This window comes from Meleagris gallopavo, chromosome 1 (assembly GCF_000146605.3).
Source record: "Meleagris gallopavo isolate NT-WF06-2002-E0010 breed Aviagen turkey brand Nicholas breeding stock chromosome 1, Turkey_5.1, whole genome shotgun sequence".
In the NCBI taxonomy this organism is placed as follows: Eukaryota; Metazoa; Chordata; class Aves; order Galliformes; family Phasianidae; genus Meleagris; species Meleagris gallopavo.
The window spans coordinates 134,599,742-134,613,310 of NC_015011.2; the positions used below are offsets into that span (position 1 = coordinate 134,599,742).

The 13,569-nt window shown below is 38.9% G+C and overlaps 1 protein-coding gene across 1 annotated transcript in view; it reads left to right on the forward strand.

Moving 5' to 3' along the window:
• Window positions 1–13,569, forward strand: part of MYO16 (myosin XVI) — a 283,366-nt gene that overhangs the window by 263,792 nt on the left and 6,005 nt on the right.

Below are 13,569 nucleotides of genomic sequence, written 5' to 3' on the forward strand. Positions count from 1 at the left end.
ACATTAAAAACAATTTTTAAGAAGTCCATGCTCACAGGGCTTAAAATTCTTTCTGTAAAAAGCATTCCTCACTATTTTGAAAGCCTGCAATGTATTTGAAAATGATTGGTTTTAATTACAGCTGACATTTCCTAGCATACCACCAGTTTCTCTTAACAGTATACAAGCCTATTGTAAAAGTGTTTGCCAGACTTTGGTGCAGTAACCTAATCACTTTAAAGTAGTTCTTGTACAGACGTATGAAATAGGACAGATTGTTTCACAGATCTTTAAAAGCACTGATTGACTAATTGCTTTAGAGAGAGAAACATAGACTGAGTCCTCGAGTTCTTGGCTGACACTGTCATTTCAGCTAAAGGAAACTTCAGGGACTTCTAACATTTACGTATTTGTTTAATATCTCTCTGATCATTCCTTACTGAAGTGACAGGAGTTAATTTCACTTTTGTCACAGGCTCATAGGCATCCAATGGAAGTCTAGGTACTGTGGCTTACAGTACCATCATGTTGTCACATCAGGTGATAACTACCTGTGTCACTGCTTGAAACTTTCTGCACTATGCAAACCTGCAAAACTACAACTTTTAGAGAGCAGGTTCTTCAGCTTAGCATCTATCAACAATCTTAACAAACATTTTGGAAGCTATTACCAGTATAGAATATTAAGCACATAAAAACATCTTAATTGATCATTCTCTGCTTGCATCAGAAACAGTGTTGCCAGCAAGAACAGGGAAGTGATTGTCCCCCTGTACTCAGCCCTGATGAGGCCGCACCTCGAGTGCTGTGCTCAGTTTTGGACCCCTCACTGCAAGAAAGGCATTGAGGCCCTGGAGAGTGTCCAGAGAAGGGCAACAAAGCTGGTGAGGGGTCTGGAGCACAGGACTTTTGAGGAACGGCTGAAGGAGCTGGGATTGTTCAGTCTGGAGAAGAGGAGGCTCAGGGGAGACCTTATTGCTCTCTATAACTACCTGAAGGGAGGCTGAAATGAGCTGGGGGTCAGGCTCTTCTCCAGTGATAGAACTAGAGGGAATAGCTTCAAGCTGTACCAGGGGAGATTTAGGCAGGACGTTAAGAAATACTACTATGAAAGAGTGGTCAGGCACTGGAATGGGCTGCCCAGGAACGTGGTGGAGTCACCGACCCTGGAGGTGTTCAAGGAACGTTTGACGTGTTGAGGGACATGGTTTAGTGAGAACTATTGGTGATAGGTGGATGGTTGGACTGGGTGATCCTGTGGGTCTTTCCCAACCTTCATTCTATGATTCTATGATTCTAAAATAGAATCTGCTGGAAAAAAGCAAGTTCAATATTGGCCACAAATGCTACTTTTTTAGAGTCATTATAACTTAAAGGTCAGTTTTTGTCAGGATGAAAAAAAGACAGAAATTGATATAAGATTTAAAAATATTAACAAAATATTTCTTATTTTAAAATTATGCAATAGAATTGTACTTTCTTCTGCTAGGAAAAAAAAGGGAAGAAAATTAAAAATAAACCTTGAATTTTGTCTAATTAGAAATGAATGGTCTTGCATTTTACAAGAATAGCAAAGTATGATTTTTTAACTAATAACTTCCTCTTCATATTGTACTGTGGCTGCACAGTTGTATAGATTGCAAGCAAACACTACATAGAACAAAAAGAACTTCATATGTATCATCATAACTGAAATATTGAAAATTGAACCTTGTTTCATGTATTTTAGTTTGTTCAGATAAAAGATCCTTAAGAAACTATTTGTTAGCAAAGAAATACACATATTCTTTCAACAAGGCAAGATGCTAGGTTCCATGTGTTTTATGTTTTCTTTGTGAAACAAAATTTTCAAAACACAGACTGGAAATCTACAGCAAAACAGTGTTGCAAGAAGTAATATCCAAATCTGCCCTTATAAAAAAGCCTACTTTGCTCTTAGTATCTAAGCCTAAATTCATCAGCTGCAAGCGTACTCAGCTTCTGCAGAATACCATCTGGTAGTTCTGCTGCTCCTCTTGCTCCATGAACAGCAGAAAACTAGGAAACTGCCCCATTCAAGCTTATTTTAAAATTACTAATTTTAAATTACTGAAATGCTGATTCTTTAAAATTTCTTCAGTGATTTGTTTGGCATTTTCAAACATGCCTGAATCTCTACCTTTAAATTCTTCCCCATCATTTTCTTCCAGAGTCAAAGAAACCACCAGAGTGGAAGATATGCTTTTTCTGGTCATTTGTGCCATAATCTTGAATCAGAGAATCGTTTGAGCTGGAAAGGACCATTAGAAGCCATTTAGTCCAATTCTCCTGCAGTGAACAGGGACACCTACAGCTTGATAAGGTTGCTCAGTGCCCCATCCAACCTGACCTTGAGTGTCTCCAGGCATCCAGCACCTCTGGGCAACCCATGCCAATGCCTTACTGTCCTTACTGTAAAAAACTTATTCTTATATCCAGTTTAAACCTTCCCTCTTTAAGTTTGAATGCATTTCTCCTTGTCCTTTCACAACAGACTCTTCTAAAGGGTTTGTCTCCTTCCTTCTTACAGCCTGCCTTTAGGTACTAAAAGGCCACTGTCAGGTCTCCCTTCTCTTCCCCAGGCTGAACAGCTCCAGCTCTCTCAGCCTGTCTTCAAAGGAGAGGGGTTCCAACCCTTGGTTCATTTTTGTGGCCCTTCTCTACATGTGCTCCAAGAGGTCCACATATCTCCTGTATGAGGACTCCACATCTGGACACAGATCCTGGTGAGGCTTCAGCAACGCAGAGTAGAGGGGCAGGATCACCTGCCTCACTCTGCTGACCACACTTCTTTTGATGCAGCCCAGAATATGGTTGGCTTTCTGGACTGTTTGGGCACATTGCTGGTTCACGTCCAGCTTCCCATCCACCAGTGCCCCGAAGTCCCTTTCAGCAGGGCTGTGCTGTATCCTTACATCCCCCAGGAGAGGGGATGTAGTGGAGCCACAACCCAGGCTCAAGACTTTGCAAGGTCTTGCCCAGGTAGAAGATTTTGTTATGACTAAGAGTCATTTCTATTTAGTCAGGCTCCAGGAAGTGATCCAAAGCATATTGGAGACTCGGAATTGAAGTCATTTAGCAGAATCTAAAACTTCATCTAAAACAAACAAACAAAAGCTTTATAAAATATCTCCTCAGTGCTCTGTATATTTTACATCAGTAATTTCCCAGTTCCTTAGCCAGTCCAATGGACTCTCCTCTCTGGATAATGTTTATTGCGTCTTCTCATCAATAGTTCCTATAAGCTATGTTTTAAAGGAAGTGTAAAGGTTGTTGAGATATGTAAATTGTTTGGCATGTCAGAAACAGCAGCAGGACAAAATAGAGACAACAAAGGCAAGACTTTATCTTTGGGACCTTGCACAAAAGCAAAGCAGCCTTGTCTTCTTTTTTACAGATTCAGAACTGTATTTTTCTATTTTTGATAAAAATATTATAAAGTTGTTATTAACATTCACTATGAAGTGGGATGTGGTGTGAGAAAGACACAGAAGATGAAGAAAAGCAGACCAGCTAAAAGACTCCTTCTTTCTTATGTGGGCAGCAAGAAACAACATGGTCTGTCTGTAAAAGGATAAGATGGACAACATGGAGATAAAGAACAGATGGGATTGAGGTGCACATTAAAGACTGGAGCAATAATAAGCATGGTGTGTGGGGTGGGAGTGCGGAGAAAAGCAGCAGCAGATAAGGGATGATTCAGAGAAGGAAGACTGGAGGAAGTATAAAATGAGAATAATAAGTAATATTATGGAACAGGAGATTTACAAAGAGGTAAGAAGTAAGAGTCAGGGAGAAGAAAAAAGAACTGAAAGGAAGGTGAAGAAAAGAAGTGAGAAATAAATAGGTATACACTACAAGTTGGTGGTGGGAAAAGAGAGAGGCACGAAGGCATTAATAAAGTGGAAAATCATATTTGATGTTCATTTGTTTTCATACACACATCAACGTGATATTTATGTTTCTTGAAATAAAAAGTAATTGTAGTAATCCACCTTCATTTATAGGGTGGCTTACTACATAAGTTAGTTCACAGCAGAGTGTCCTAGAGATCCAGCCAACAGAGGAAAAGGATAGGAAAATTCTTATTAACAGATGCAAAGTCTCTTTATGCAGCTTAGTTTTCTCATGATGGAAAGCTGACTTATTTGAAATAAGGTGGCACATGCATTCAGGCATCCTGTGGAAGTACTTCCAGAACAAGACATAAATAAGCAAGCAGCTGCCTTTCTAGTAGTGGTTGTCCCCTTCTGAAACATGTTTTATCTGTCACATACAAAAGGTAGGAGGTAAGATAAAAAATGATGATTTTTTTCACTTACTGCTATATTAAAAAATCTGCAGTCTTATCTCTTCTATTTTGTTTAAACCCCATAGCGCTGGTTGGCAGATTGCAGTAATATAAGAGCCAACACCTGACAATGAAAAATTGGAAATATCTTTTCATATTCATGAAGAATGTATTTATTGTTTCATTACAGCTTAAGCCATAGCTCTTATTTCATGAAATCTCATTGCTTTCAGCACTCTCTTCCCTCAGAAAGAGCTGCACATTCATTATAGTTTCAAGGGCTGCCTTTGTTCCTACTTGATTTAATATTTGTTGCCAATCACTTCTTTTGTTGACTGTTCAAAAGTTGAAAAAAATGAATGCACAAGAATGTGATGCGTTGCTACCCCCAGTCTTTTGTCACACTTTTTTCTAAACACTGGGCTCTAGCATTCGTTATTAATACCTTTTGGGTTTGACTATTAGCTGGAAGTAATCTTTGATCATCTTTCAAGAAAAATGTCACAATCAACCAAGCCTAGTGTAATAACAAAATCACCAATGCCTTTGTAAACATATAACATCCAAGAGAGGACACAGAATGTTTCATATTTATCGTCAATCTGTATCAGTGTAAGTCTGTAAGTTGTGTTTTGCTTCATTTGTTTTGACAGCAATACCAAAGAATTCTCTTTGTAATGTCAAATCCAGACAAAAATTGGGACTTATAATACAGTGCGGCTTTCTTTTAGAAGCAAAAAATATGTACCTTATATATTAAATAGTATGAGGTGATACATATTGTAAATTCATTGGTAGGTGCACATATTGCTGTGTTAACAGTGTTCGGAGGGCAGACACTCCCCTCCTCTGCAAGCATGTCCTAGTTCTGACTGCTGAGACCTCCAAAAAGGAAAGTGTAAGTTATCCTTTCTTCCTTACTGGAAGACTGTGACTGTTGAGGAGAAGGGAACATCCTCCTAAACATTCCTGTGCCCTCCTCAAGCTCTGGGGCTAGGCCAAAGTATGTCATGATTCTTCTTGGGCTTCCACAGTGACCAATGGATTATCATAAGAAGCTGCTTCAATTATGAGTTCAATGGGAGGGTGTTCCCCTGCCTCCACGGTCAGTACCTGTGAGTTCAGAGTTGTAAGAGCCTGGTAAGAAAGAGAATAAGTTGATCCCTGTGGCTTTCACCGTCTTTCATTCACATGCCTCCATATGCATGAAGGACAGGTGGGATTTGCACAGCTAACAGCCTGTAAATTAAGTGATTTTTGCTTCTAATGTTATTTGACCATAAGAGGAGGCTTTTTTTTTTCTTTTTTTTTTTTTTCTTCAAGAAAGGGCAATACATAATATTAGGAAACAGGGCTTAATTATGGTTTTTGTAATTGCTTCAAAAGCAGAGTGAGAAACAGTTTCTGTCTGTGGAGATTTTTGAGAATTGCAGGAAGTTATATCAGTGTTGTTTGGTCAGCTGTTCTGAAGAAATCTGCAATAGGTGATTTGTTTTCAGAGCTCATCTTCAGAAAGGCACAGTTGCTATCCGGAGCATAATCATTTTTTCTGAAGCATCAGAGTTGAATTATGAAGATGCTCCTGAAATCTTTAAAGAGCAGTTTATAGTCAGTCTGTCTGGAGAAAGAAATATTGCTTATGAGAAAAAAAACAATATATTTCAGTATTAAGTTGAAATTTCAGTCAGTCTAGGAAGGTGTCATTTTGTAGCTGATAACAGAATTCTAGTGAAGAGATAAACTCGGCCAAACCAAATAATAATAAATAAATAATAAAAGCCCACATGATTCAAATAAATAAGTAAAATTCACCTGTTTTGAACATGTCCCACTCTATTCCCAGCTCAAGCAATCAGAGGGCCTAGAATGTGTGCCGTCATGTATTATTGAAAATTCCCTACCTTCTTTCATTTTTATTTTTATTTTTATTTTTTGCCAGATTATGCTACTGCTCTATTCAGGATTTGTATACCAATTTTATTTTGCAAAGATATAATGTCTCTGATTGCGGAACGACCTCCAAGCTGAAAGATGATTAGGCTAATTAATCAAGAATGTGGTTCCAACCATGTTACTACTTCATTGAGGGAAAGGTACAAAACTGAGCTGAAGATCAACACTTGCTTTTGCAACTAAAATGTGTTCTTGGGGAAAAATAATAATAAAGAGAAAGAAAAACAGCAAAAAGAACAAAAAGATAAACCCAGGAGTATTCAAGAGCATGAGAGAAAGTGAGGCAATTTGTACCAGCAATAGAATCGTGATCAGATTAAGAATATGAAATCTGAGTCACTCCAAAGGTGTGTGTAGCCCAAAATTCTTTTCTTGACCAAAACCCCCTTTTCCCAGGCAAAGCAAAGGGGTTCAGGGTGTCTGAGAGGTTCAGGGTTCCTTCTCCCAGTTTCCAGCAGTCTGTGAGGAAGAACCTTCAGGAGGCAGTTACTGTAATCACTGATGAACTTTTGAGGAAAATCCTTTCAAAAAGCCAAGCCAAGGCAAGCAATGAATTTTTATTTATTTATATTTTTTTACAAAGCTTGATACTTTTCAAAATGCCTTGTGATAGCAGAAGGCTGGAATCAAAGATGTCTATGCCCAAGCAATCTCTAACTTCAAGCACGGCTTGGAAGAAAATAAAATCTGTCTCTCCAAAAATCACAATTACTGGGAAAGTGCTTATCAGGAAGGAAAACATTTCTTTTGACTTCTGTGGTGATCCACTGTATTTTAAATATGTCTGTTACTTTTAAGATTATCTGCAGTGTTTTGCAGTTTTTATGTGTCAACAAAGTTCTGACTTCCTTTGGTATGTCATCTATACATCACCTGATCTAAAGCTAGTTTTTTCTTTTGGTTAATAAGAAACTTTAACTGAGACGTTTTCTTGTAACAAAGCAAATACATGCCAATAATGGATCTGCTGTTCAACTCCACTTATGCTGGGCATCGCCTCTCCAAACCAATTATAAATTTGAATCAGCTAATACTGGTGTGTTTTGCCATTTCCTCCTTTCCAGTAAATCCATTTGCCATCCATTTTGGAGAGTTTTATTTTTGGAGATAGTAATGCTGCTCCAACACAAAGGAAAATTATCAGCAGTTTAAGAGAATGGTTAACTAACAATCATTTTACCTTTGCATATCATATATCAAGATATTAGGTCCCAGGGGTTTTCATTACCAAAAGAAAAGAAAAAAAAAAAAAGAAAAAAAGCACGTCCCAGCATCCACAATTGGATGAATCTCCTTGCATCCCAGTGGTACATTAGTATTTGGAGATTTTTAATTGGAATTTAGAGGCATGTAAACTCATTAATCATAGCTGCTCTCTAATCCCTGCTGGGGTCTTACATGGCAAATGCAGGATTCCCAATCAAACACAAATTTACATATTGATTTGATTTATGTTGAATGCTTGCCTGGGTTTTTTAACACACCCTTCTTAATCTGCGTTCTTTTCCCTTGTATCTTCAAATGAATATTTTATTGTTAAATAATATGTAGAGTGACAGATGTTTTTTCTTGATTCAAGAGTTGGTGGAAGAGAAGTCTCTTTCTGATCTATGATTTTTTCTAATTTAGAAATAAAAACAAAACATGCCTGTTTTGGTACCTAAAAGGTTAGGAATTAGAGAGGTTGTAGGGTTTGTTCTGTAGTTTAGAAAAATATGTTACTTGCATGTTTGAAAGAAGTCGGTGTCAGGGCTTATCAGATGCAAAAGGAAAGCAGAGAAAGTTGAAAGCATTTAAATGAGCTATAAACACTCTATGAAAGAGATGCTTGCCTATCACATGTTGAATCAAAATGTGTTGAATCAAAATGTATCATATTACATTTATTACATAATTTACTGTAGATCCTGAATAAATTTGTGAAAGATAAAATCACTGTCCACGTAGTCTAATCCTGTGGATTCCATGATGGGACCTCAAGTTTGCTAATAGCGTGAAAGACTAATGGAAGAGAAACATAAAAAAAGCTGCAGTAATTAATTTTGAGAATCTATTGACAGTTACTGTGAAGCAGATGCATTGAAAAATCTATTAAAGAACATGATTAGCAGTATTTTTCTCTGATGGGAAAATAGAGACTAGCGACCTCCTCCAAATGTCTCAGGAGTCCTAAGCCTGTGTGGCGACTAAACATCTGTTTTCTGTTGTATTTCTCTGTCTATATTGAGATATGTTGCTAAAACTCATAGAAGCAACTAAAAACAAAAGGGCAATGTAACACATAGAGCTATGCTTTGTGCAGAGAAAACTATTGGTATGTTTTAGCATCAAAGAATGTAATTAAATGCTTCTTTGCATTATCTGGTGAATCTCTGGTAGATTAATCACTGCAATGGCAAATGACAAAAAAATGATTAGACTACAGTATACACATTTATGAAAAAGTAAAGCCTACATTTGGTCAGGAAAAGAGAGAAATTAAGTAAAATATTATTTTGTAAATCAAAGAACATACTGGTGCAAATTAATAGATCTGTTCGACTCTTTGAGACCTTTTATCCTAGCTTGATGCGTAAGTTGGTGTTGCATCTGACACACAGGTAGATAATGTAAGCTCTGTGTTATGTCTCACTCTTACAAAATATCCTCTGTAAAGCTGTAGCATTTAATCTTTTAACGCAAAATGAATTTCCTGAGATTCTACAGCCAAATCTGTAAATAACTCTGAAATTAAGTTTAAATGGGCCTCTTAATCTTTTTGTCTGGTGTATCTTTTTGTCAGGAATGATTTAAAAATGTGAAACTTTGAACTTTCCTTAATTAAAATGTTCTGTGTTTTTTAACCAGCCTAAGAACTAAGGCTATAATTAAAATAATTTATGAATTTATAGCTACTCATCTTGATTCTAAGACAAAGTTGAAATCCACTGCCCACTTTAATTCCTTATAAAGGAACTTTAGGCAGAATTTATAAGCTTGCATCCAGGAAGGCAATTCAGGAACTCATTTTTCAGTGGGAAAGACTTAAGTATATATAACTTGGTTGGCACACAATCATGCTCTAAATGATTGCATATCCACAATGCAATCTGTGTCCAAGTGCCTATCTCAAGGGATTCACTCTGAAGGATTTACTGTAGCACAGTTATCACACGTGGATCTCACACCTTAGCACAAAGTACAAGAACCCAACTCCTTTTCCTTGCACCAAGAGTGTGCCTGTGGTAGTTTCAGTGTCCTGAGCTCATTCCCAGAATGCAGGAACTCAGTCTCTTCCTTAAACTGAAATAAGTCATGTCTTCTGATTGTATGCGTGCTCTAATCACTAGTTACTGGTGGAAAGTCCCTCGATTTTGGCCTGTTGGAACTGAGCCTTTGGTACTCCAATGAAAACAAAAATCCATAGTACAAGAAAGAGGGCACTTTCTTCTGCTGTGCAGATTTGAGCTGAGAGGTATAAGGAATGCTTCCTGGATCCTCTTCCCTGAGATGCTCGTTGACACTGGTTTTGTTCATCTTGCTATATTCACAGTGGAAAGTCTTGCTTTACTTTGAATCTTGCTTTACTGCATCATTAAGTAGCTTTGGCAACACTGAGTACTCTTGTTTGTCACTGTCTGAGACACTTTTGCTTTTTTGGTTTGCTTAGGAAGGATTCTGCATACCAAACAAAGGGTAGGTGTTTCCTCCAAATGAAGAGGCTGTTACATGCAAAGTATTCTGTATGTTTTTGTGGATCTAGATCAAATGCTGTGTTGCCCATATCTGACCACTGATTTTGAGTAGGAAAATATTGTCTACAGTTGGTACAATCTCTATCCCTTAATGGTTGAAATTGTTTGTTCAGTGTTCATTGAAAAGATTAACACTTTTAAATTACTGACTTCCTACACACTTCATTCACCCTTCACAAATTACCTGCTCAAGATATAAAGTAATAATGAAAAAATAGTGCTTGCTGTTTTACACTGTACTTCACGTAAAATAATTCTGCAAATATCTTCTATAATGAATATGTATAAGTCTTTAGCTTATCACAGGTCTAGTCATGAATGGAGAAAGAGAAAAGATACCATCTTATTCAGTAGGTGTAATTAAATTAATCGATACATTCAGTGCTACAGGCCACCTGACCAGGAAGACTGAGTGGATGAGGCCCTCTATAAACAGATAGGAGAGTCTTCACATGGGGGACTTCAGTCACCATAATATCTGTTGAAAGGACAACGCAGCAGGGCACCAGCAATCAAAGAGGTTCCTAGAATGTGTCGATGATAATTTCCTCTTCCAAGTAGTACAGGAACCCACAAGGAAAGGTGGTGGTGCTGAACCTTGTCCTCACCAAAGAGAGGGGGCTGGTGAGTAACGTGAGGCTCAAGGACAGCCTTGACTGACCGACCACAAAATGGTAGAGTTCAAGATCCTTAGGGCATCAAAGAGAGTGCACAGCAAGAATGCTACTCTACACTTAGGAGAGCAGACTTTGACCTCTTCAGGGAACTGCTTGGCAGGGTGACATGGGATAAAGTCCTTGAGGGAAGAAGGGCCCAAGAAAGCTGGTCAGTATTGAAGGGCCATCTCTTCCAAACCCAGAAGCAGTGCATCCCAAGAAAGAGGAAGGTGGGCAAGAATGCCAGGAAGCCTCTGTGAATCAACAACGAGCTCCTGAACTTTATTTGGTGCAAAAACAAAGTCTATAGGGAATGGAAGCAGGAAATGGTTACCTGTAAGGATGACAAAGAAGTTGTCTGAGGAGCCATGGATCAGGTTAGGAAAGCTGAAATTAAATCTAGCCAGAGACATAAAGGGGAACATAGAGACTTCTTTACCTCAGTCTTCACTGACAAGGCCTCTAGCCACACTGCCCAAGTTGCAGAAAGCAAAGGTAAGAACTGGGAGAAGGAAGATCTCAGGACCTAAGGACCTGAAGGTGCACAAGTCTATGAGACTCATTGAGATCCATCCAGAGGTTCTGAGGAAACTGGCAGATAAGGGTCATGGTAGTCTGGTGAAGTTCCCACTGATTGGAGAAAGGGAAACATAACCCCCATTTTCAGGAAAGAATAAAAAGAAGATCCAGGGAACTACAGGCCAATCAGTCTCACCTCTCTGCCTGGCAAGATCATGAAGCAGATCCTCCTGAAGGCCCTACTCAGACACATGGAAAATAAAGATGAGGTGATTGGTGGTAACCAACATGGCTTCACCAAGGGCAAATCGTGCCTGTCAAACTTGGTGGCCTTTTATGATAGAGTTACAGTGTCACTGGATAAAGGAGGAGCAACTGATGTCATCTACCTGGACTTGTGCAAACCGTTTGACACAGTCCCGCACAACATCCTAGTTGTCAAATTGGAGAAAAATTGATGTAATGGATGGATCAGTCACTGGATAAGAAATTGTCTGGATGGCCACACTCAGAGAGTTGTGGACAATTGTTCAATGTCCAAGTGGAGACCAGTGATGAGTGGTGTTCCTCAGTGATCGGTGCTGGGACTGGTGTTATTTAATATCTCTGTAGGTGATGTGGACAGTGGGGTTGAGTGCACTCTCAGCAAAGTGAGTGGTGCAGTTGATATGCTAGAGGAAGGGGATGCTATCCAGAGGGACCTGGACAGTCTTGACAAGTGGGACATTGCCAACCTCATGAAGCTCAACAAGGTCAAATGCAAGATCCTGCACCTGGGTCGGGGCAATCGTAAGCACAAATACAGGCTGTGCAGAGAATGGCTTGAAAGCAGCCCTGAGGAGAAGGATTTAGGAGTGTCGGATGATGAAAGACTCAATGTCTTTCTGACAATGCGCAGCCCAGAAGGATAAATCATATCCTGAGTTGCATCAAGAGAAGTGTGACCAGAAGGTCAAGGGAAGTGATTCTGCCCCTCTACTCTGCTCTCATGAGACCCCACCTGGAGTACTGTGTCCAGTTCTGCGGCTCCCAGTACAAGAAGGACATAAAGCTGTTGGAGTGGGTCCAGAGGAGGCCACAAAGATGATCAGAGGGCTGGAGCACCTTCCCTACAGGGTCAGGCTGAGAGAACTGGGGCTCTTCAACCTAGAAAAGGCTCTGAGGGGACTTTATAGTGGCCTTCTAGTACCTGAAAGGGTCCTACAGGAAAGCTAGGGAGGGACTTTTTATAAGGGCATGTAACACCAGGATGAGGGGAAATGGCTTTAAACTGGAGCATGGTCGATTTAGACTAGATATTAGGAAGACATTCTTCTGTGAGAGTGGTGAGACACTGGAACAGGTTGCCCAGTGTGAGGCTGTGAATGCCCCCTCGCTAGAAGCATTCAAGGCTAGACTGGATGGGGCTTTGAGCAACCTGGTCTACTGGGAGATGTCCCTGTGTATAGCAGGGGGTTGGAACTAAAGGATTGTAAAGATCCCTTCCAACCCAAACCATTCTATGATTTCATTACCACTACATTTCCATTGCATACCCTTCATCTGCATTGAAATATCAGCTTTTTCCAGCATATTTGCCAGATCAAAGTCATAATGAATAAAGACTTGAGATACTTTTCCATGCTCATTTGAAAAATATAGTGAAAGATGTACACTTATTTAAGGACTGGACTGAGATTTGTCCACTATATATTGGAACATGACCTATATAGTGAAAGTGCTGACACTGCCTTAATTTACAGCTTGCATAAGGAGGGTCAGGAAAGTAAAATGCCTATAAGCTATAAATAGGATGCATTTGTCAAATGCCTTACCCAGGCAAATTGTACTCACTTTTCACCCTGCACCTATGTGCTTTATGGTTCTTGGACAAGAGATGAAGCTCTCTATTCATGTGCTTAAGTTATGTACATCTTTCAAAACCAAAATTTCTATGTAGTTTATTAGAGTGGTGCTATACAAATTTGTCACTAGTTACGTAACCACTAATCCCTACAGAGTGTCTATCTATTTTCTTATAAGTTTACTTACCTACTTGTGTTTAGGCACAACTTTATTTATCTCTGAAACTTTTATATGAAACTCTTGTGATGACAGTCTAACATACACTTTTTATGTTCCAGCATCTCTCTCAGAATTACGCTTAATACAGGCTCATGAAATCCCTAATGTTTAGATGTAAAAGAGGTGTCTAAATTGGTGAAACTCAATTCAGTTATCTGTTTTCTAAACTGGGTTATCCCCATAATCTCAACCCACAAAAATCTATACAAATCAGCCACAGTGCCTCTCAAACTATATACCAGTTTTATAGGATAAAACTACCTTGCCTCACTTTCTTGATAAATTGTTTCAATTTTAAAAGTTTGGTTTGTCTTCCAGTCTTCCTACTCACACTGGAAAAAAAAAAAAAAAAAAA